Below are 22,010 nucleotides of genomic sequence, written 5' to 3' on the forward strand. Positions count from 1 at the left end.
TCAGCCATTGCTTTGGCCATTGACAGAAGCTGTACTGGATACTGGCAAAGCCCAGCGAAGAGGGAAGCGTACTGATGAGCCTGGCCTTTTTCTACACAGATACTGAATTAGGTCTTGGAGAAATACCAAATGAAATTCTATTACCACTGAGGAATCCCTTCTTTTCTTAGAAACACCTTCTCCTGTCTCCAGAAGAGCCGCTGCTCTGACTGAAGTAGAGAGCACCTTTGGTACTCCTAGTATTGCTCGGTACTTATAAACCACGTGTGTTTGCGGCAGTTCTCTGCTGCAGAGGTTGGCTGGCTAGAGGCAGCCTCTGCTCATGCTATCTGGCTTTTTAGCAGAGTGATGGCACACAGCTTTGCCTTCTTGCCATGGCTCTGGCTGCTTGGGAACTGGTGGGGAGAAGTCAGCAAGCACAAACGAAATCTGCACCAGGGAGCATTCTTGCAAGCTAATGGTACAGAGAAGCATGTTCCAGTGACCAAAAATCTCCCCTGGAGCTGATTAATCTATTAGCATCACATTAATGTAAAAATACAATTTGTTGCCCCCAGAGAAATGCATAATACATGGAAATATCTGATGAGAAATGAGATTTGATCAAAGTCAGCAAGCTTGAAACCTGGGCACTCATGAGACCTTGTCAAAAGGTTTTGGTTCCCTTTTTCACTCTCTTGTAGTGCCATAGATCTTGAAGGAGAATTGCTGCTGGGAAATCAATCCTTCAGTAGCAGCTATCTGATGTTTTGGCAGTGGCTGAAACATGACCGCAGGCCCCATAGCAGCCAGCTTCTCTTGTGACACCCCAAGGGTGCCCTTAGCTTCCAGCGAGTAGAGACAGGATGGTGCTTTTGAAAACACTGTGACACCCCTTCCTTGCTTTGGAGGAAGATCAGCACCAACTATTTTCTCACTTCTCTTTCTGAGAACAGCAGAGGTCATTTAATCTTTGCTACTACTTAGTTCCTAGCTCTGTTTTGGGACCTATGGCTCGTGCTAGCTTATGGAAGTTCAGGGGCTCAAGGCTGTCTGAGGGTTTTCCCACATAACTGCCAAGCCTATGGTCTCCCCAGCCCTGCTCGAATCAGCTGGGGCTGGGGCATGGTTTATGCAGGTGCACTTGGTGGCTAGCCTGCCTTGCAGTGTGGCATCAGTGGAGATGCCCATCAACATGTTTGAGATGGAGGCACCGATGCCTGTGATAGTCACTTAGCATTACAGACCTTGGAGGGTTAGTGCGGTTTGGCAAGCAAATGATGGAAAAAGCCACCTTTCTGAAACTCGCTCAGGGAACTGATGGAAACAGGCCCAAGTCTTTTTTATTTTAAAATCTCTGCAAGTATTTAATAAAAACGTAAAGGTAATGCAAATTCCAAGACAGCACCTTTAGTGTTCTTTCTTTTTCTGTGTGTGTTTCTGTTTCTTGCTCTGTCACACTGTCATACACAGATACAGAGAGAGAGAGGAAGAAAAGGAAAACAGAGTTTTAAGCTTTAAAATAAAGCCATTTTCTTGAGGAAAAGGGTTGTGTATTATCTTACCATAAAACAGCCTAAAAAGGCAAAATAAATTCTCACACCCCCTTCTAACACCAGCCAGCCAGCCATGTGTGTGAGCAAAGCCATAGTGCTCTAACATCTCAGATGCCAAAGATAAGGGTGCAGAGATAAAAGATATCACATGATGTAGGGAAAGTTTTGCACAAGTTAGGACTAGCTGCTCAGTGCAGGTTCCTCTTTCAATTCTCTGAAACTCTTTAAAAAACATTATACACACACACACACACAAAAATTTCAAAAGCGGTTTCCTCAGTTCAGACCTCCCACCACTCCCACACCATCTATATAGATGTTACCTCTAAGACGTACCATAAACTAGGCATAAAAGTCTCTTGCATTTGCACTGCATAGACTGACATAGTTTTTAGAGCATTTTGTTCTATCCTGTTATAAACTACCCTACATAAAAAAAATGAGGCTTGTTACTTAGTTCTGTTTACCTGTTTCTTTAATGTAAAAGAAATCTGTCCTTTATTTACCAAGACTAGTAGAAAGAAAAAGCACCTAACAATTTATCGCCTAAAACCTATCCTTTCTTTTTAAAGGTTATAAAATGACAACAGGACATATTTTTAAATGGTCACGGTAATCACAAGACTACTGTTTAGGCTGAACGTGTGTTTATACTGGTATCTTATTTTTAGATCACATCACATGACGACTCCTTGCCACTGCCATTTGTTTTTAGTTGTAGATGAAATACTAATTTTTAAGTCTTCAGGAATAATAGGGTATACTTCAGTCTTGCTTTGTTCTTACTTGCTCTGCTGAAATTCATAATCTGACCAAAGCAAAGAGTGAACTACCTAGTTTACGTTTTATTAAATGTCTGGCTGTTATTTGCCTTGTAGCTACTGCCTTTTTTTTTTTTTAGTTTTGTTTTGTTTCTTTAACCAGCTACAGCAAAACAAGATTTAGTAAAGAAGCTCATTTTGGCCTAAGTCCTCAAAAGTAATTAGGCATCCAAATATTTTTGAGGAGTCAGTCCTTAGCAGTATCACTCCTGACTGTTTTTCAAGCACCTTTCTGCAAAAGCAAAAGCAAGCTTGTCTCCTGCTGCCTGAACTGCCAATGAAAAGGTAGCAACAGTACTTTCGACCAGGAAATCAGCATGTCAGTGACCTCTCTGCAATGGCACGGTAACCAGAACACTGTAACTTCCTAGATTAGCATAAGGATTCACCTTATTGAACATGCCTGTGTAAACATGGCTCTGGCACGCCAAGAGCGCTTCCAAGTACTGGGATAAATTGGGTTGATGACAACACCCACAACAAGCTTCCTCATTATCATTCCTACACAAAGCCATGACAATAAGGACATTAAAATGTTATCAACTTCTCTGTATCTTTCTTGAGAAAGAGCCTCCTTGCAATAACAAGAGGTAGATGATTAAGAAGCAGGATTCTTCTAAGAGTTGACAAGACTGTAGGTGTATCCTTGAGGATGATAATCAGATTATCTTCAGTTCCAGTGGTCGCCTTCACTTGCTCAATGCCTTTTAAAAACTCACTTTCCTACTCTGATTTAATTTTCTTTTTTTTTTTACAGTGCCAATATATTTGCACTGCTCAGTTACCTGCTGCTGCTGGCTTAAGAAATAATACTGTTTCACTTTGTAAATGCTCCATTAGAAGGACAACAAGCAGCTTTTGAAATTGCAGGCACAGAACCTGCAAACTTGACCAAGCTGTCTGAAAAACCATACTTGCATGCTTATTCCAAGATGAAAACTTGCTGTACTACACTACCCATTTACTTGGATTTTGCATTCTCTTCTAGAATGCCTGAAGAAGTTAGATATGTTCTGTATACAGTTTTGTAGACAGTATTCATCTAATTAATTAACATTAGTTTACTGGTATCAGTGGACTATTTCTCATGGTTTATGTTTTTCCCAGACAAGGCATCAAGGTCTCTTAGGCTGTAATCTCTGCAAACCTTTCAATGACTTCTTGAAACAATGCAGTAAACTTGATGAAATCATTCAAAAATTGACAGAAAGCTCTTGAATGAGTGAGGTTTTGTGCTATCTTTTTGACTCTCCAGTTGAAGCTATATTGAAGGGACCATATTTGTCAAAACTGTGTTCAGGTATTTTTCTTTTTAAATTGACCACTACCTTATACATTAAATTATGATACCCAAATAATGAAACTTCCAAAATCGATTATCAAAATAGAAATTTCTTTCTTTACAGGTAGTGTTTTTTTCTGTCCAAACTATAATAATGAAATAATATCCTAAAGTGAAAATATCTCCATAAACTGCAAGGTAAAATAGGATTTTCTGGTTCTCAAATGACTGACAAACTCCTTGAGAACAGATATCCTATGCTTACACTGACTACATTTACCTGCTAAGAGGGGCAATTAGACAGGGAGATACCTAGGAAGCTGTTTTCCCCACTTTTAGGCCAGAGAAGCGGATTCAATAAAAATGAAAGCTGGGCTCATGAAGTTACAACATGGGGCAGGTTGGCCTCAGGGTGGAGACTAACGCTCATGGGACATACATGGAATAGTTTACACGTATCTCCTTGCCCCAGCCCAAGACGTCAGCTGTCTCTTGAGACATCCTGTCACTGCTGGTATAACTAACTCATGTCAGTGGGCATGTGGACGCATCACTGTGAAAGACAGGGTTTGGGGAAGGTAGTATTTGAACAGGTTGGTTTAGTGCTGTGTGGTGGCAGATAGCAAGCAATCCTTATACTTCTGATACAATGTGTGAGGTTGGCTTGTCAAAATAAAACAGTGTTAGAAAGATGAATGAGAAGACCATAAGATTCTCTGTGGCAAAAGCCTGACAAACCCCTAATCCTATGAAACTGGAAACTGTTTCCACCTCTTCAACCTTACCTTGCTTTCCTGATGAGAAGCTATTTGAAAATTTTCTTGGCTTTCATGTTCCCAGTTGGCTGGGAAGATGCATAGATCAACTTATTCACAGACTGTAAATGAGCAAGAAAAGCCTGAGTATCTAAGAGATTGCCTATGAAAGAGTTAAGAGGAAGGGAGGAGAAATAAGGAAGTAGTGGTTGAAACAATTTGCTTTTAAGCATGCAAAGTGAAAAAAGACTTGATAACATTTTAAGCAGTGTATAAACAACATAGGACAGCCCCAGACTAGGTGGGTTTTTTGTTTGTTTGGGGTTTTGGGGGTTTTTTGTTTTTGTTTTTTTTTTTTTTTTTCCTAGGGGCATTCAGAGTCATTGGAAACTATAATGGAAACTTCAGAAATGGAAACTCTGCACACTTTTAGCCAAAGAACAAGCACAGGTTTCTCACCCACCCTGACTGAAACATGAAGTGAAGATGCTATTTCTAATAATGAGCAGAGGGGTTGGTTTCCAAACCCTTCCAGTGTAGAGCAGCACCATTTTTTTTCTACCGAGCTATTTAATTTGAGGTCTATTGGATCAAAAGTGTATAAAACAGAGCAAGTGCAGTAAAGTATTTTACCTTGTGGCTTGCCATTAAGGACAGCTGGACTGTCAGTGTCACAAAGGCAAATTAAATCTGATTTGCAAAGAGCATTTATGTACTCTGTAATTCTGACCTAAGAATGCTATGCTGGCTTTTTAGAAATTATGCTGAATTTGGCTGTCTCTTCACTGGGGAAGTACTCTTGTCATTTGTCATCATCGGAAATAGTGATTCAGCAATAGTACAACCTTTGTAGCCCTAACATAGCAAAAGAAGCTCTAACACTAAAGTCACTGTGTCTTGCAGATGTCTTGCAGGTGTTTAAAAAAGTTCTGTCATTTACAACTGTCTGTACTTAGGGCTAAATGCAACTCTCTGTACACAGATTGCCAGCTTTGGCACCATGTTTCATCAGCGTGAGTGGTTGTGGAAAAGGATTTCGATTGAGGGTGGTTTAGTATTTATTTCATAAGTGAAATAAATGTGAATAAAATTAATATAAAATAAATAGTTAAAACTGAAAACATTTCGTCATGATCTTCAGTGTTATTTAGTAGTTTAATTGCTGCAGGCTTTATTTTCTGCTTCTATATAATCCCATTTAACACTTGCAGATGAAGCAATAAGACAGCACCTAACAGTCTGTAAGATTTTTATTTACCAGCATCACTGCGAGTTATCTATCTTCACTGCCTTTGATGGCTACACATCAAGAGAATTTAGCTTCGACTCAGATCTCAAAAAAGGAAATAAGCACCCACAGTGTAGTCTCTACAGCACGTCTCCCTCTCTGAAGGAGAGCACTGAGGCATTATGTTGACACAGAAAGCACAGACTGAATCTATTTCAGGGGAGGTTTGGATATTTGTCTTCTTCCCAGAAGAAAATAAAAGAGCACAATGGCACTGGGCTGCAGAAATGGAAGGTGAGGGCTAGGACTCTGTGGATCACTGTGGGGATAACATGCAGCGAGAGGCTGGACCAGACAATGCTTTCTATGAACCAGAAACAGCGTAGGCTGCCTCGACTTAAAAGTGAAAGACTCTGGGTTTTCAGTACACCTTCTTACCTGTCAAATGGAGTTTGTGGGTGGGCATGTGAGCTCATCTGCAGGGGAAGAATGTGATGGGGAGAACCCAGAAAGGTATGTGGGAGTCCTGGGTGACTGTCAGCTAGAGCAGGCACTTCCACTTGTTCACTTTATCATTAATTTAAAAGCAAGAATGTAAACAAAACCCAACTATTAAGCCCAGCTGCTGTTCAGCTTTGTTTGAAAAGCATCTTTGGTCTGTATTCACACGTCTGTATTTCCCCTCTCTCCCTCAATAAATGTGGAGGTGTTGGTTAATTCTAGCCAAACTTGGTAAGTTTCTGTGCAGTGCATCAAAATATTTTCCCATTGGATGAAAGCTTGAGATTCAGACATTTATACTTCCACCTAATCTTTTTTGGTCCATTTCCCTGATTTCTGCAACTGCACATAGTTTCCTGTGTGTCGTGGCCGTTATAACTCAAGAGAAGGTTGTAGACGTGTAATGACAATAATGACAAACTTCACTATATAGTAATCTACTGTAACTCACAGAATTGTAGAAAGAAAATAGGCAGGAGTTTTCTACTACCCACAGAGAGATTGCTGCTGCTATCTTCCCTTTTGGAAGAGTGTCACCTTGAGTCTCATGCTAACTGCTCAAAATGCCTTTTGCATGTCCCTTTTTCAGCCTGGGATCAAAGCAGTAACATTGTAGCTCAGAATAAATGGCAAAATAATTCATGGGGTTACAAAAACCGGTCTGCAAATTCTACACCAAATCCTGGTTGACTCAGAACATGACCTATCCAATTTATGAATGGGCCAAGACCCAGTGAATACATCTTCCCTTGAAGGCAACAGGAAGCAAGAACATTTAGCATTTGTCTTTCTTGGGCCCACAGCTGGACACAAAAATATCTTTGAAACAGAAGCATGGCTTTTTTTTCTAGTGAATATTTTGGTCAATTCTTTGTGAACAAACCCTTACTTATTCATTTCTTTCTTTCAGATTTACTGGAAAAGTTTAAGCTGATGATATACGGAAGGTGAGAACTTTTTTCCTTGCTGAAGCAAGTGGGGGTAGAGGAGCATTTGCAGGTATAGCATGTTGGTCCGAACCGTCAAATTGTTGGTAATGGCAAGCTGCAACACAATGTTTTTTTTTTATTTCAAACATGAAGAAGTCAAATCCCAGGTTCCCCCACATTCTTTAGAAGTAAGCAAAGATGCTTCTGACCACCTATTTTTCCTTCTACACTAGTGCCAGAGACAAGTCAGAGCAGCCAGAAGAGCAGTCACAACTAAAGGAGCCGGTATTTCTGCAGTACAATTTGTCTCTCTTTGCTCTCCTCCTGCTGACTGGCATAGGAATAACCTCTCCACATGCTGGTGTTCCCTGCATAAAAAGTGATCACCAGACACTGATATGAGAATCTTCAATGTTAGTTTTTGCAGTACTGCAGCAGCAAAAACTGGGAGGTGCTGGGAATCCCCCCCACTCAGTGTAAGCATTTTCAAGTCAAGGATAGACCAACCATCTCTGTTATTGATATCCAGATCAGTTATGATCTCTGCCTCTGTCATGTGGGATTAATCGTGTACTCATGTAAGACACACCACAAACATGAGCAAGAATAGTCATGTGAGTCAAGCAAAATTATCGGACTAGTATAACTTGTAAAACTGCGCCTTGTCCTGTTAGTTTCTCTAAGTGTTGTTGATGGAAAACATTTTATTTAAAAAACTGAATAAAAGTATATTGCAAGTATATATTGTTTTAAATCTTAAACATTTAACATTGTGAAAACATCTCAGTGATGAATTTGGGACTATTTTATCCACCAATGCCAGATTTACATCTCTGCATTGCAGAGAACTGCTGAGATTATAAAAGCCAGAGACCTAGCAGGAAACCTTATTCTTCACCCTCTTAGAGGTGTTAATGATATTTTTATGCCCCATGGGAGAAACGTGTGAATTAGAAGGCACATCTTTCAGTGAAAAAGTGGGTTCCACATATTTTCTTTGACAAGCATGTACAAATTTGGGTCATGAATTGGGCTGATAAAGAGATGAATAAAATGTACAAGGCAGATTAATCGAACTTCAGGGCTTGATCTTGCTTCTGCTTAACTCCGCATCATGTTCTTGTACTAACAGCTTGTGCTATCTGCAGTCACAGATAAGCTGCAAACTTTTTGACTAACTATGCATTTCTAATGACCACAACAGCTCTGATTAGTTTGCTGGTTACTTAAGCACTGTGTAACAGATCATCAGCTTTGCAGAGCCCTGGGATTGAGGGGAGGGGAAGATGTCCCTTACAAAAATATCTTTTCCCTCCCTGTCAAAATACACTGCTCATGTACCTCAGGAGGGTCACTGCTCTAGCAGCGTGGAGAAATGCACAGCAGAAGAGACTGTGAACCAGAATTTCATCAGCGGGTTCCCCAGGTTGCTTTGCAGTTTAATCATCCTACTAGTGAAAAGCTGAAAATCAACAAACTGCCAAGCATCTTACAAGTCAGCTGGCTGGAAAATGGACAAGTTTAAGCCTGCTCATTTCCATTTGATCTGTGCTGAAACCAATACCCTCCCAGCAATTTTCCCAAAGGCAAAATACCCCATCAGAAATATCTAGATGTTCTAGATCTTCATTGTTCAATGACTGAAGTGCGCTATGCCCTACGTACAATGCACTGTTCAAGCTCTTGTCCTCAATGCCAAATAAATAATTTATTTGTAGGCATTTTTGTGACATCCAGTGTTGTGGCATCAAAGTGCTTCAAAAAAACCCACAAATTTCTACTTTGCAGCCTTCCTCTAATATGAAGATTATTTAACTCCATGTTACAAACAGGAAAGTGAGGAATTGAGACCTTGAGTTGCCTAGGATCTGATTTCTAGCAGCATGTGGTATTACATAAAATTTTACTGCTTCAAAGCCACATTTCTATTGACTATATCTGGGTCTGTACATAGTCAATACTTCTGCAAGTCAGACCCAGGTGTTTTTTAATAAGCATTTGAAAATGAGGAACTCAGAGTTGTTGGCTGTTTCTGAAAGCTTAACCCCTTGAAGGCAGATCTGAAATAGAATTTCAGGCTCTCTAAAATGAGTGTCACATGGGTGGAAAGATTAAGGCATCAATGAGGACTTAGGTGACTCATAATGGGATCTGAAATAGTCAATGATGAGGAATGGTGTGCAGCCAGCACTCTTCACATGCCACATATATAGGTCATCTGGAGGAGACTATGGATGAGCCTTGGAAACATGAAGGCTTGGGGAAAAGAAATCTTAGTGAGTCTCACAGAGCATCCTCTTTCTTGCAGGAAAACTACTGGGAGACCTGAGCCTGGAACCTCTTCTTGTTGAAGGTTCCTTTTATGAAAATTCCCTGTTGTCTTTTCTTTCTGGGGACTGAATATAATTTACTACAATATTTTAAGATGGTTGATAGAAGATAAGCATTTCCCTTCCCTGTCTAATTAGTAGTGATTAAAGTCAGGAAATAGATGCCTCAAGTTGCCTCCCTAGTCTGACCATGGAACTTGTTATCTGCGCAGGAGATTGTTTTAACCACAAAACTGCTAGGTACTGCCCATGTTCAGCATCAAAGATGCGCAATAAAAAACTTGTTGATATAATAACTCAGGGAAAGATGAAAATGCCATGCAGGAGGGCAAGAGAATCTCCAGCCTTGTGAAAGGGCAGTCACCAGCTGTAAGGTAGTGGACATGGCTTTGGTATCTGCTCTTTAGATTGGACTTTGGGGTTATTGAGTGACTACTTAATGTGAAATAGTGTCCTCGAAGACAAGACTAAAGATGAGGTCTTTTGCCTTCTAACTGAACAGTATTTCAGGCATCTGCTTTCCTTTTGCCCAATGACCATTGCTTGCTCTTCAACTGGTCAGGTGAAAATCAGCCCAGATTGTGGTAACTAGCTTACTCTCTGGCTAGCAAGGAAGAAGGTGGATAAGGCTTTAAATTCTTTCCAAAGAGAGTCCTGAATGTACATGCTCTTCCTCCCGGGAAATTACTCTAGAGGAGGAGTTACCCTATTTCCTACCCTTGACTGTGTTTTGAAAGAAAGTAGTTGTATTTCTAAAGAAGAAACATAGTCTTATTGATGTGCTTTAAGCATGCTCCTTACCAGCACTGGAACAGCTCTCTGAGTCTCAATTGACGAAATCCAATTGCTCTATAATTGCAATGGATATCTGCTTATACTTGTCCTTAAGTATCTTAAGTACTGCTATCTTAAGTACTGCTATCCTATGTTATGACAAGCAATTACTAGGGCATAATTCCCCAGTAGTCAGAGGCTGCATGAGAATTGTCCCCAGTTGAAACCGAAACTCTGAAGTTCCATGCCAGCTCCATTTCTTGTGTTTCTCATGCATTCTTTTCTTATGGAGGTGCCCTTTTCTCGGCATCACACAAGACCTTCAGGCAGAATCAGTGGCAGAATCTCATTCCTCAGGACATCACTCAGTAACAAGTCTACTTTGCCTTTTCCTGTAGTTCTAAATCTCAGTCAGCATGTGTTCTCCAGCAGCAAGTAGATGAGACCTGATCAAGGAGACAGGAAAAGGCCTCCCTCTGAATGGGCTGTTGATTGATTTTTTTTTGTGGTGAAGTATTTTTCTGTACTATTTACGCTTAGGAGACCGAGGACTGTGCCGCATGCACAAGGGAAATGTTACTACATAAAGAGTATGTCAATATTAGTAAATCAAATGCTGTCAGAAGCTGGGCTCAGGCCATGAAATTCAATCCCTCAAGCTGTTACATTTCTGGCACAGTTTTGTTTTACACTAACTAATGCTCCCTCAAACAACTCTGTGCTCCACACAACCATCTTGTGTAGTTTAAGAGTTATCATAGACCAAAGACCAGTCCCAAAAAGGAGCTTGGATGTACCCATCATGTTTAAGAGGCTGAGAACAGTTATTACAGTTATGTCAAATAAGCTAAAAAAACCCAACAAGGTGTGACTGGTCTCAGCAAATGGATGTAGTGCAAAATTACTGTTGGACAAGACCATGTTTTCTTTCTAGACCACTAGAGGGTGCAGACAAACTTACTTTGTCTTGAAGATTTTATTTTTAGGTTACGGAGACATGGATATTGCAGGTTTTTCACAAGAGTATTTGAGGAAAAAAGCCGAAAGGATCATGCCTTGCTGTCCTCTAAAAACCCACTTACGTTATCTGTAGCATGTAAAAACCAGTCTGCCTTTCTCCTGCTAACCACTGTCCTGACACCGCTCTCAGTCCTCATTTACTTGATTTCATACTACCAGTTTTCCTCTTCTCTCATTTTTTTTTTCTTTCCCTCACCATTTCTGTTCCTGCTTATCCACGGTTTCCTATCCTACTTCCCACCATCCCCCTGTGTTCCAGGAAGATTTCCATTTGATCCCTGCACTGCTTGGCTCTCACAAGAGGAAGTAACAAAAGTAATGAAGGCTTATTCTCAGCCTGCTGAGCCATTGTAGCCAATAAGTGGGGTCTACTCAGTGTACCCAGGGTCCTGAGAGAACAGAATTTTAATTGAGATGATTTAGAGAATCTCAAATACTGATCATATTTTTGAGAAGTTGAGGGTGAGGGGGAGAAAGGAAAAGTCTTTTCAAGATTATTCCTTTCTTTATGCTTACTCACCTACTCAAAGCAGAGGCTTGTGTTCCTGAATATTCCCTTTTTGCCTCAGCAGTTCCCTCATACAGCTAAACTCTGCATGTAACATCCTGCTACAGAGAATGCAAAACTTTTCATCTTAAGTGTTGATCAGACTTACAGGCTGCTCCCTAAGGAATTTGTCTCGATGTGGTCACCACTGATGTTTCCGTGCTGCAACAGATCAGATTTCCTCTATGAGTAGAGCTTCAGAAAGGACCAAAGAAAAAACCTTTTAAGAGTCAGTTGTTACCAAAATAAAAGGAGTACATCTAAAGATAATGCTGAACAGTGACAAGAACTGATAACATTGCCTTTCATGGCTTTAAAACACAGTTCACTAGCTGTAAAACATATCTGTGCAGGATCACTGAAGATGCAAAATATCCACATCTGAAGATGAAGAGAATGGAAAAGGGCACATACGTTTTGGTGACTTGATATATTCCCTTCTTACTTTAGCAGATCTGAATCAGGTGCAGTGTATCTGATAGTAAGTAACCCTAGCTGCTTCATCATGACCGTAAGAGTGTGTAATTTCTGTTGTTATTTCAAGACTTAATGAGCAGTTCAGAGAGCGAGAATGTGAGCACAAAATTATTTTCAATTCATCGGCTGCTGAACCTGAATTCCTCATGCGGTAGTGTGAAAATGTTACAGAAATGTGTAGCTCTTGATGGACAAGCTTATAGATGCCTTGCCCCAGCCTGATTGACTCTTGGGCCCTCATCAGTCTGTACAATATCAATGAGATATCAATGTTACGGTATCAATGAGAGTTAAATACAGCATTTAAAAACCTGAGCTGTCGCATGAAGCACATACAGATTTCTCTCTCTCTTCCTCTGTCTGAGTATTTGGCTTTATTTAAATATTCAGCAGCACTGAAATGTAAGACTACCAATGGAAAATTTCAGTAAGGACAGAAGGCTTCAGATCAAAAATGTGTGAAAAGAGACCAGATCAAACTGACATTACCAGATTCAAGGATGTAGAAAATGAACCATGTGGGATATTTCTCATTGATTAGGGTGTAAAATTAGACAAAAATCGGATTATATTACCCATTTTAAACCTATTTTAAAATAACAGCCCTAATTCTCAGGCTAAGAGACCCTCACAGGTTTCCGGCATATAAATAGTAAGCCCAGGAGGAGCACCAACTTGACCTTCCCATTCAAGAGCTGGCAGTAAGAGTAAACAAGCCCAAACAACAGTTCCAAAGACATTTACTTATAAAATGAGCTCATTTCATCCAGGAACATTTAAGGCAGTAGTCAAGGGTCAAACATTCCTGTTTCTATAGAGTCATTTTTCAAAGAAGAATCTCCTTTTGCACTCTGTGAAAAACATGAGAACACTGTCAGTAAGTATGCCTGATATTAACAACATCCTTCTGTCCATTTGGAGGCTTTGCAAGCATTAGTTGTCAGTGTTCGACCCCCCTGTACTTCTGCTTCAAAACAACCTTTTATCTGGAAACTATGCAAATATCAAATGAAGTTGTTAGGTGGCAATAAGTGTGCAAAGCACCACCATATCTTTTAAGCACATTGAGAAACAGTCTTGGTGTCTCTCCACTTTTGAGCAGGACAGAGGGAGCCCAACACAGGATAGCTTCTTGAGGCTGGGTTGTGGGCTGCTGAGATTCTCCCTTCTAGCCACTTGACCAGAACACAGCAGTTACTGGGAGAGACCACATTTACTGAACAAGGACTGGCTTTTCCAGGGTTTCTTTTCTATCCTGTTAATACCGCTACATATAGCGTACGCCTCTCTTTGATGGAGAGCTGAGGAGTACACCCTATTCCCACACCAGACAATGATATTCACGCTGGAAGAGAACACTGTGAGAAGACATTTGAAATCACCTAAGTTGACCCTTTCTGCACTTACAGTTGTCAGAGAGAGCAAAATCATCTGCAGAGGCAGAGTTGAGCCAAAAAGTTGAACCCAAACCCACCCTGGAAGTCAGAAGGTGAAAACACAGTTTCAATAAATGTACCTCAAGTGATTCAGAAGCAGTGGGTAAGCTGCTGGTTGGTGACAGGGGAGGCCTGGGTTCAGTTTGCTCTTCCCCCACAAAGCTGCTGAGTACTTTTCCTTGGGTTGTACCTGTGCAGTAACTGGGAAATGTGACTGCAGGATGAGTAGACACACTGTGGCCAATTTTCATTCAGGGAGCCGTAGCGTAGGCTTCAAGTATTTAGCAGCTAAGGCCATACAGAACTCTAAGGAACAGCAGATTGTTTAGTACTGACACTCAAACTGAGAAGACTAAGGCTGATGCAAATGCATCAACACATGCCATATCTTCTTCCCTAGCAGGATGATGACAGGCTCTCTAGCTGCATCTAAACTGACGTTTAGCTCCTTGCAAGGGAAGACCTGGGATTCTTCATCAGATTGCCTTCCCTGGGGAGCTGTGAAAACCAGGGCACAAGTCTCGCATCAACTGGGATTCATCCCAGTTCCTCATCTGCAGATGACAATGACAAAACTTCTGTGGCTCATAGAGTCTTTTGAGGGTCAAATTCATTACAAAGGTTCAAGTGCTACCATAGTAGCAATCTCACAGGGAAGGTGGTGGTGACTTAGAAATGAATTCCAAACCTTGATAAGACTGATGTGTCTGAATCAAACAAATGCTTATGAAAACCTTAGCTATATTCTCCCCACCACTATGTATAAAATCCAGAGAGTGTTTAAACCAAACAGTGAGCACAGTCAAGGAGCCAATGTCCAAACATCAAAACTGATTACAAGCAAAGACTTAAAAAAAATCCAAATGCTAAAACCCTGAATCTCCAGTATATGATTTCACAAAGGGATCCTCATGGCACATACAATTTCACTTTCTGTAGGGCAACCTGATGACTGCACATTAATACAGTACTTGCCCTACGGATGGCTATTTTATGCTTGTTTCTGAACTATTAAAGAAACCTTCACACAAATAAGCTCTCTCTCTGTCTATTGAGACAACAAATGCAGTGTGCAAGAGTGCATTGTGTTACGAGACTTCCTTCTGGTGCCTGTCTTTCTAAGTTCAGTTTTTATGCATCAAAAGATCCCGATGAAATTACATCGTTCTATGATACGGTTCCACAGTCACTTCTGAGTGTATGTTTGGTTGCTGCAAACCTGAGGACCGGTCTCAGGATGACTATAATGCGTGACTCTGCAATAGCTAAAGATAGATATCAGGTTCAGATTTACAAATAAAACTGGTCCAAAATTATCAGGTGGGGTTTTTTTTTCCTTTTATTTTTTCTCCTCCCCAAATATATAGAAGCTCATTCTTCCTCCTTTTAAAAATAGTATTTTTATAGTGTTTCAAAATATGACTTCAGTGTTGACGATAACACTGAAGACACACTAAGATTTTTATTACTCTCCTTACTAAAGCAAATTGTACACCTGAGAACCCCTTATTTTGATACTGGTTTGTGCAGAGTAAACTCCTTATGTCTGGCAGTAAGAGTTTTCTTTCTTTTTTATGGCAGTATTTGCTGTAATAATTCTAATTGTATAATATACTTCTTCGCTAATATTGCTCAATTATTAACCCATGCAGTTCTTTAGTTCTACAGCTTACAGTCATCTGGCACAAAGACACACACGTACTTCTTGGATTGCAATGAACTTTGTTCCCCCTTCAGATGCAAGTAATAGGAAGGAGATCAAATCAATCTTGGCTGAGTCTGACTCCACTGAAAAACAATTTTGAATAAACAATCAAGAAATGAAAAACTGTACTCCTTACCTGGTCTGGGATGGACAGTGCACCTTGAAAGCCTCTTAAATGACAGAGAAGAATTAGAAATAGTTGAAAGTTTGTACTCATCCAACCACAGGGCTCAGGAAATGACCACGTATTTTGCAATGATTAACTCCTTCCTCACTTCTTTTTCAAGTACAGTAAAAAAAAAATCCATCTTACCCTTCCACTGCAGTTCGGTAACTAATGCCATGCTCTACACATGATTTCTGTTTCATATGCAGGTGGCCAGAGGATGTGATTCTGATCACCTCCATGGAAGAGAGAATTTACAGTGTCTTCAGCATAACTGTGATGAAGTACATTTTACTGTTGAGTAAAGCTTACGAGATGAAGTACAGAAATGACTCAGTAATGGCTTGGGCTCCTAACTCTCATTTTTAGAAGAGGCTTAGAGCAATATTCTCAACATGACTTCAGTGCTGTGGTGCCCAACAGAGCAAGAAAAATAACAACAAACTTATTTAAAGGAGCAGCATCCATTGCAGTCTGAACAGGCATTGTATGTACAGTGCATACAGTGATTCTGTTATGCATAGGCGGTCTCTAGGGGAAAGACAGGAATGGTTAAACATCAGTAGTTAGGTCCTGGGTGCATAAAGACCCTTCTACCCTAAAAATGTGTTCCCCTTTGCTGAACATATCTGTTTGACTGAAAGGCATTTCTGAACCTAAGCACTGTTTAAAACCATTAGCCTGGAAACTAGTAAAGGCCAGTTTCACACAAGAGTACAGGTTGCCTTTGGGGAGCAGGCACCTTCGCACTGAACCCAAAGCGACATCCAGGCTCTCTGCATGCAGGTGAAGAGGAAAATGACACCTCAAAGTGGATTCCATCCATCAAGCCAGCAGGATGAGAAATAAAACACTTCTAACGATGCAGACTGTAACAATGAAGACAGATCTGTGTTTTGTACCCTTCTCCTGTTTTTACAATTTAGAAAACAAGCCCTGGACATAGGTATACATGTGTCCTTTCCACAGCCTTGAAGTCTCTTCACGTAGGCATGTGTGTGTTTTATTTTAAAAACCTTCTGGGGGAGGGAAGTGTTACTGACTGAATTTGGAATGTTGGTAGAGGAAGAAAGAATAGAAATGTCACCAACGTGCACTTCCATGCAATAGTTTCATACCTCAAGCACACAGCTATGATGGTTTGGGTTTAGTTTTCTGTTTGAGAGGACCTAAATCCATGTTTTGGGTATAAAGTCATCAAAAGTCCACAGAAGCTAGAAGATGTAGGGATCTAGTCCATTCTTCTCAGCAAAGCTGAGCCGACAAAGTAGGATGTGTCAGCAAGCCTGTGCTCCACACACTTTTCCGTGGGAGAGGCTTTGTATGAACAACATTAAGTGACTTCAGTAACAAGGACCAGAGTTCAGCATTATCCAGATCTTGATGGATGGTGGATTTCAGAAACAGCTTTCTTCTTAGCTTAGTACTACGTACAAGACCTGGTGTCTCAGATCTTGGATTCCACTCAGCAGAGTGGTCCATATTCATCAAACGATGCAACTCGCAGCCTTGTGCTTAGGCATTATCCCAGAAAGTGGGAATGGGGAGCCTAAATCTGATCAGACTGAAGGGTCTCAACTGCCTGGGTCAGTATTCTGGATTACTGCACCATGAGTGGCTAGGACCACATTCCCCAGAACTGCACACAGCCACTATGCGGAGATCGCTGCTTCATCCACCTGTGTTTGGGAGGGTTCAGGCTCCTCTGGGCAGGCAGACACCATGTGGTGCTTCACCCTCCCCCAGATGACACCCCTGAGACACCTAACGACAGCAGACCTTATACCTCAGCCTCTAGAGCTTCTCAGAATGTGGAGAGACCTCATGTTTGGGTTATCTGAGACAGGGGTGAGGTTTTCTCACCTAGCTGTGGTCATTTGCACTACATATGTCTACACAAGAGAAAATCATTCAAGGTACTCCTGAATACAGGCAACGGAGATAAACCTTTGCAAGGCTCTTTATCTGGGAGTTCTAACAGCTAAGTAAGAGTTACTTTCGCAATATATATATATGCATACTTGTATAATTCTTTTATGCAATCAAGATTTTCTAAAAACAATTAAATCCTTATTATCTTGAAGTTAAGTTCTTCCATTGACTTCCTAGGGATTATTTCCAGTAATAATGGCTCCTATGGCATGCTCCTGAGAGATACTGAGGAGTGTTATCTTCACTTGGTGTTCATCCTTTCGCAGTCTACCACAAAAATAACAGGATCCTCAGTGTAAGCAGGTGCTTAGTCGTTTTTCTGTAATGGAGGCCAAAACATTTGGGTGATTCCTCAAGCTAGGGCTATTTATTAAATAGCTTCATATACAGAAGCATAAGGGAGTTTTACATAAAATGTGGTTGCAGGACAAAGACTCGAGTTCTTCTTGCCTCGACTCCTCTCGCTTTCACATACAAAAAATGAATCAACTGTCAGTCTTTGTCAGCTGCCAGAATTGCTTCTCACCATGAGCCTACAGGTAAACAGGAAGGAGTTTCAGTCTCACAACCTCAAAGCATGCAAAATATATTGAATCAGACCTCCTAAAAACTAATGAGATTTGGTTTGATTCTTAGGTTGGTATCTTGGTTGATACTTTTTTAACAGCAATCTTTTTTCAGTTCAAATAGAAGTGCAGCTTTTTTCCACCATTTGATCCTTAAGACTACAGATATTTAAAATTTTACAAATTTTACACCTTACCATTTTTAAATAAATTTTTCTTTCTAAAACTGGGGAAAGGGACTTTCAGAACAAAAAAAAAAAAATCAGCATTTAATTTTGGTAAAAAAAATATGCAATTTGGCAGTCTGGGAGTACTGTATAATAAATATAAGCAGGAATTAATGCTGCTCTACAATATACTATGGTATCTCATATAATAATGAAAAGAAAGTTTATTATTGTTATCATCATGATCATGATCATCACCATTAATTATTATTATGAGGAGCAGTACTATTACAAGGTAATTTGAAAGGACTCATTTCACCATGTTAAAATTTCCTCAGAAAGCAAGTAGATAAACAAAGCATCCCTCTAAAGACTAATGACATCTTTCAAAATTATTATGAGCAATGATGTGAATTTTTATAGATCAGTTTCTTTTAGGTGAAATTCTAGCTCTCTGTAAGTCCATAGTCGGCTTCTTACTGAGCTCAGTAGGGTCATGAATGACTCAGTAAGGTCATGAATTCATCTTGCGAGTCCTCCCAAGAGCTGTCTCAAGCAGTCTTTGACTATTTGGGTTCCTGCCTTTCTTGGTAAGAATCTGCACTTTGCCTGTATTCTCCTAGGAGATGGGGACATGACTTTTGTGTGAGACATTTTACACTACTTTGGTAGTATTTTAGATTTTTTTATTTTTTAATGTGATGTTAGAAAGCCCCTCAGTTTAGTGCAGAGATCTTCCTCTAGGGCAAATCTGCACCAACCTTGGGGGCCACCTGAATGTGGCTCTGGCTCCTGGTGACCAGAGGAAGCAGGCACAGACTGGGATCTGATTTGCTCAGGGCCTTTGCTTTGCTTGAGATGGGCATTCCATTGCCTGGGGGAGCATTTCAGTCACTGCAGCATAGTGTCAGGATCTCTCCAACTAGATCTGTTCTATCACATCCAGGGAAACTTCCTACATTTTACATTGAGGTGTGTCCTGGTTACAGGGACACACCTGTACAGGGAACTTTGAGACCCTGTACATCTCCTCCCCCTTCAAACACACTCACACATGCCCCTTGGTTTCTCTGCAACACTGGAGGCACTCTCCAAATGAGACTCATGGCACGTGTTTTCCTTGCAGTCTGAGCAAGGGCTCCTGTGCTGTGTGGAGTGGGAACAGGTGAGTGAGACATTACTGCAAGCAAGGGATACAAAAATGGGGACAAAGAGAGGGAGAGTGATAACAGATGGAAGAGGGGAGTGAATACTCTGTGATGGGCAAGGGGGTGGGAGAAGCAGGGGAGCAGGGAAAAGAGCCTTAGGTAGGAGTAGGCAGAGAGCACAGGTTCTGACCTGGCACTCTGGCATGCATCAAAGTGCAAGTTCAGATGCAGAATTTGTCTTTCCTACTCTATGCTGTATAAAATATTGAATTACTCTCTGTGCAGATTGAATCTGCAGTCCGGTGACTGGTGACTCTTCTTGGGAGAGAGGTGATGATTGGATCGAGAACCAAGAGGTGCCTCAGTTTCCTGCTGTTGAAACTAAACCCCACTCTGTGAAGGGCCAGCGCTCTGCTTCAAGGTCTGTGGCTGTCACCTCACAGCACTCCTGTGAATCTAGCACTGACATTTTTAGAAAAAAAAATTCTCAAATAAAAAGATGCATTTGGACTGAAAATTAAATTCTCATCAGCACAAAATACCATACACATTTTTGATTCATTAAAAATTCTTGACAATTTTATCCGTGACCCTCAGTATGCCAGGGGTTTTAAGGTGTTGATCACTGTCATTGCAGGTTTGATCACTGCCTGCATTGCAGACTGCAGTGAAGTGCAGCAGTACACAAGCTTTTTCTGAATAAAACCACCTGCATAGCACAAAGTGGCTAGAAAAGTATCTTGAATTGACTCAGCTTCAAGAAAACTAACAACTTTTTTTAAAAATCATTTAGAAAACTCTGTGTTTGCTGACTGATCACTGGTCTGACTAACATTGACTACTAGGCAGATTTCAGTTTGATAATCCTGACACTCAGTCAGACTTTAAAAGTGACTTCTCCTTGCTATTATATCTATTTCAGGGTATGATCCCCATATAAGTGGGTCTCCCTTAATTTTCCCAGGCAGTGTAAAAGGGACATTAAAGATCAAAAAAGAAATAAAACAGGGATCAGAGTTTTTTCCTTTGTATTTAATTATCGGGGCATTTTTCCACCAGTCATATGAAGTCCAATTGTGTTTGTCATTTGTCTTGCTAAAGATGTATTTAAATTTCAACCAGCTTAAGGACTGGACTCAGGAGTAAGCACCTCAGGTTCTGTTTCTGTGGGACAAGGGTTTGGAAGAGGCAGGATTCAGACCTCAGTCCGTTGGGTTATTGCGTTTTGCAGAAAGAACTTTCTCCCTTACAGAGACAAGGAGAGTGGTCAGAAGATTGAGTAACTTGGATTGGAGGAAAATGTACTCACTTGTTGCCATTTTCCAAGCACCTGCTTGAGCTGGGGCCCCAAGATTAGAGAGAGGATACTCTCTGCTGACACGGCCACACACCCATTTCTCTGAAGCCTTCCCAAAAGCTGGGTTAGCTCAAGAGGCAGATCCCTATGGTTCTGCAGAGGGTCTGGTGGTCCCTCTACAGTCTTATGTTTGAAGCAATTGAGCATTGCCTCATATTTCCTAGGAGAAGCTAGTAAGACCACTTCACCTAAAGTTTTCCCAAGGAGGTGTGGACATACTCTTGGCCTCAGTTTCTGGCAGCATGCCTTGAAGTACCTGGGGACTGACCAACTGAAGTCAGTAGGGTCAAAAACTCTGTTTCTAGGGATATATAAGTTCAGCAAAACTTCTGCTGGTGGTCATCAGGGTTGTTTGGTTACCCCAGTCAGAAGCAAGGCTTGTTTCCTGCCAGACCTCAGCCAACTCAGACATTTGAGTGACTGGTCGGCAGACTGGCAGGAAACCAATGTTTCCTGTCTTCCTGTTCCCTGATTAACCATGCTTATGGATATATCACTGAATGGACTGGGTTGGAAGGGACCTTTAAAGATAATCTTGTCCAACCCCAAATGAAGGACATGCAAGTGGGAAGCCTTTCTTCAGGCTGTCTGACTTCCTAGTTCCTTGTAACTGTGCTCTCTAGTTCTTGGACAAAACAGGCAGGAAAATTGCCAGCTCCTGTAAAAGTCAATGCACTCATCTTACAGAAGTATTTTTTTTGTGATTAAAAATAATTGATTTTTAATGCTTTGGGTTTGTTTTTGCTTTCTGTTTTCAACAACAGAAGTGTTTCTGTTTTGTTTTGCACCTATTTGGAAAATGGGATTTTTCTGTTTTGTTTTTTTTTCTCAGAGGTAGGGTGTGACAAACTGGAATATGAAGCAGCCATCAGCTCTAGAACAGTGGGTGCTGAAAATCAAGGCTGTGGCTATCTCATAGAGGATGGTGGGAACCCCTGTTGGTTTGGGGCAGGGGGACTCCTCTCTGTCCCCTTCTTGTAGCACACAGCTGACGGAAAAATACGTTCACCCATGTTTGGGTAAGCAGATGTTGTCAAGTCTTGACTGCCGCTGAAAGCCCCTTGAAGACGCATTTACTTCTATGCCTGCCTACTGAACAAGAAGGGAAAACAGAAGGTGAGTTATCAACTGGCCAGCACCAGTGATTCCACCTGCCAAGGCAGAGAGACTGTGACCCAGGCCTTTGAGAGGACCTAGGACTAGGCCCACCTGGGAGGCAGGAGAGTCTCTTTCTTTTACGTGTAAAAGGGTTGTTTTTCAGACGTTATGTAAGGCGTCCTATTTGTCTCTAACTTCTCACTGATTACAAACGGATTACAGGAAGGAAGCACTCC

The 22,010-nt window shown here is 41.0% G+C and overlaps 1 protein-coding gene across 8 annotated transcripts in view; it reads right to left on the reverse strand.

Annotated features, from left to right (window-relative positions):
• P2RY8 (P2Y receptor family member 8) overlaps positions 1-22,010 on the reverse strand; it is a 47,376-nt gene that overhangs the window by 15,026 nt on the left and 10,340 nt on the right. For 2 of the 8 annotated variants that reach the window (XM_061459824.1, XM_061459822.1), the window contains exons 1-2: positions 15,477-15,772; positions 11,832-11,917 (exon numbers count right to left, since the gene is read on the reverse strand). The gene's annotated coding sequence lies outside the window, so the exon portion shown is untranslated. Of the gene's footprint in view, positions 1-11,695; positions 11,918-13,715; positions 13,907-15,476; positions 15,774-22,010 lie in introns of those variants that run through there. The other 6 variants (XM_061459821.1, XM_061459818.1, XM_061459819.1 and 3 more) reach the window with 5 other exon arrangements.

Source organism: Pezoporus flaviventris, unplaced genomic scaffold (genome assembly GCF_033815535.1).
Source record: "Pezoporus flaviventris isolate CSIRO_AGI_PZ_B2104156 unplaced genomic scaffold, CSIRO_AGI_Pfla_v1 ptg000030l, whole genome shotgun sequence".
Lineage (NCBI taxonomy): Eukaryota > Metazoa > Chordata > Aves > Psittaciformes > Psittacidae > Pezoporus > Pezoporus flaviventris.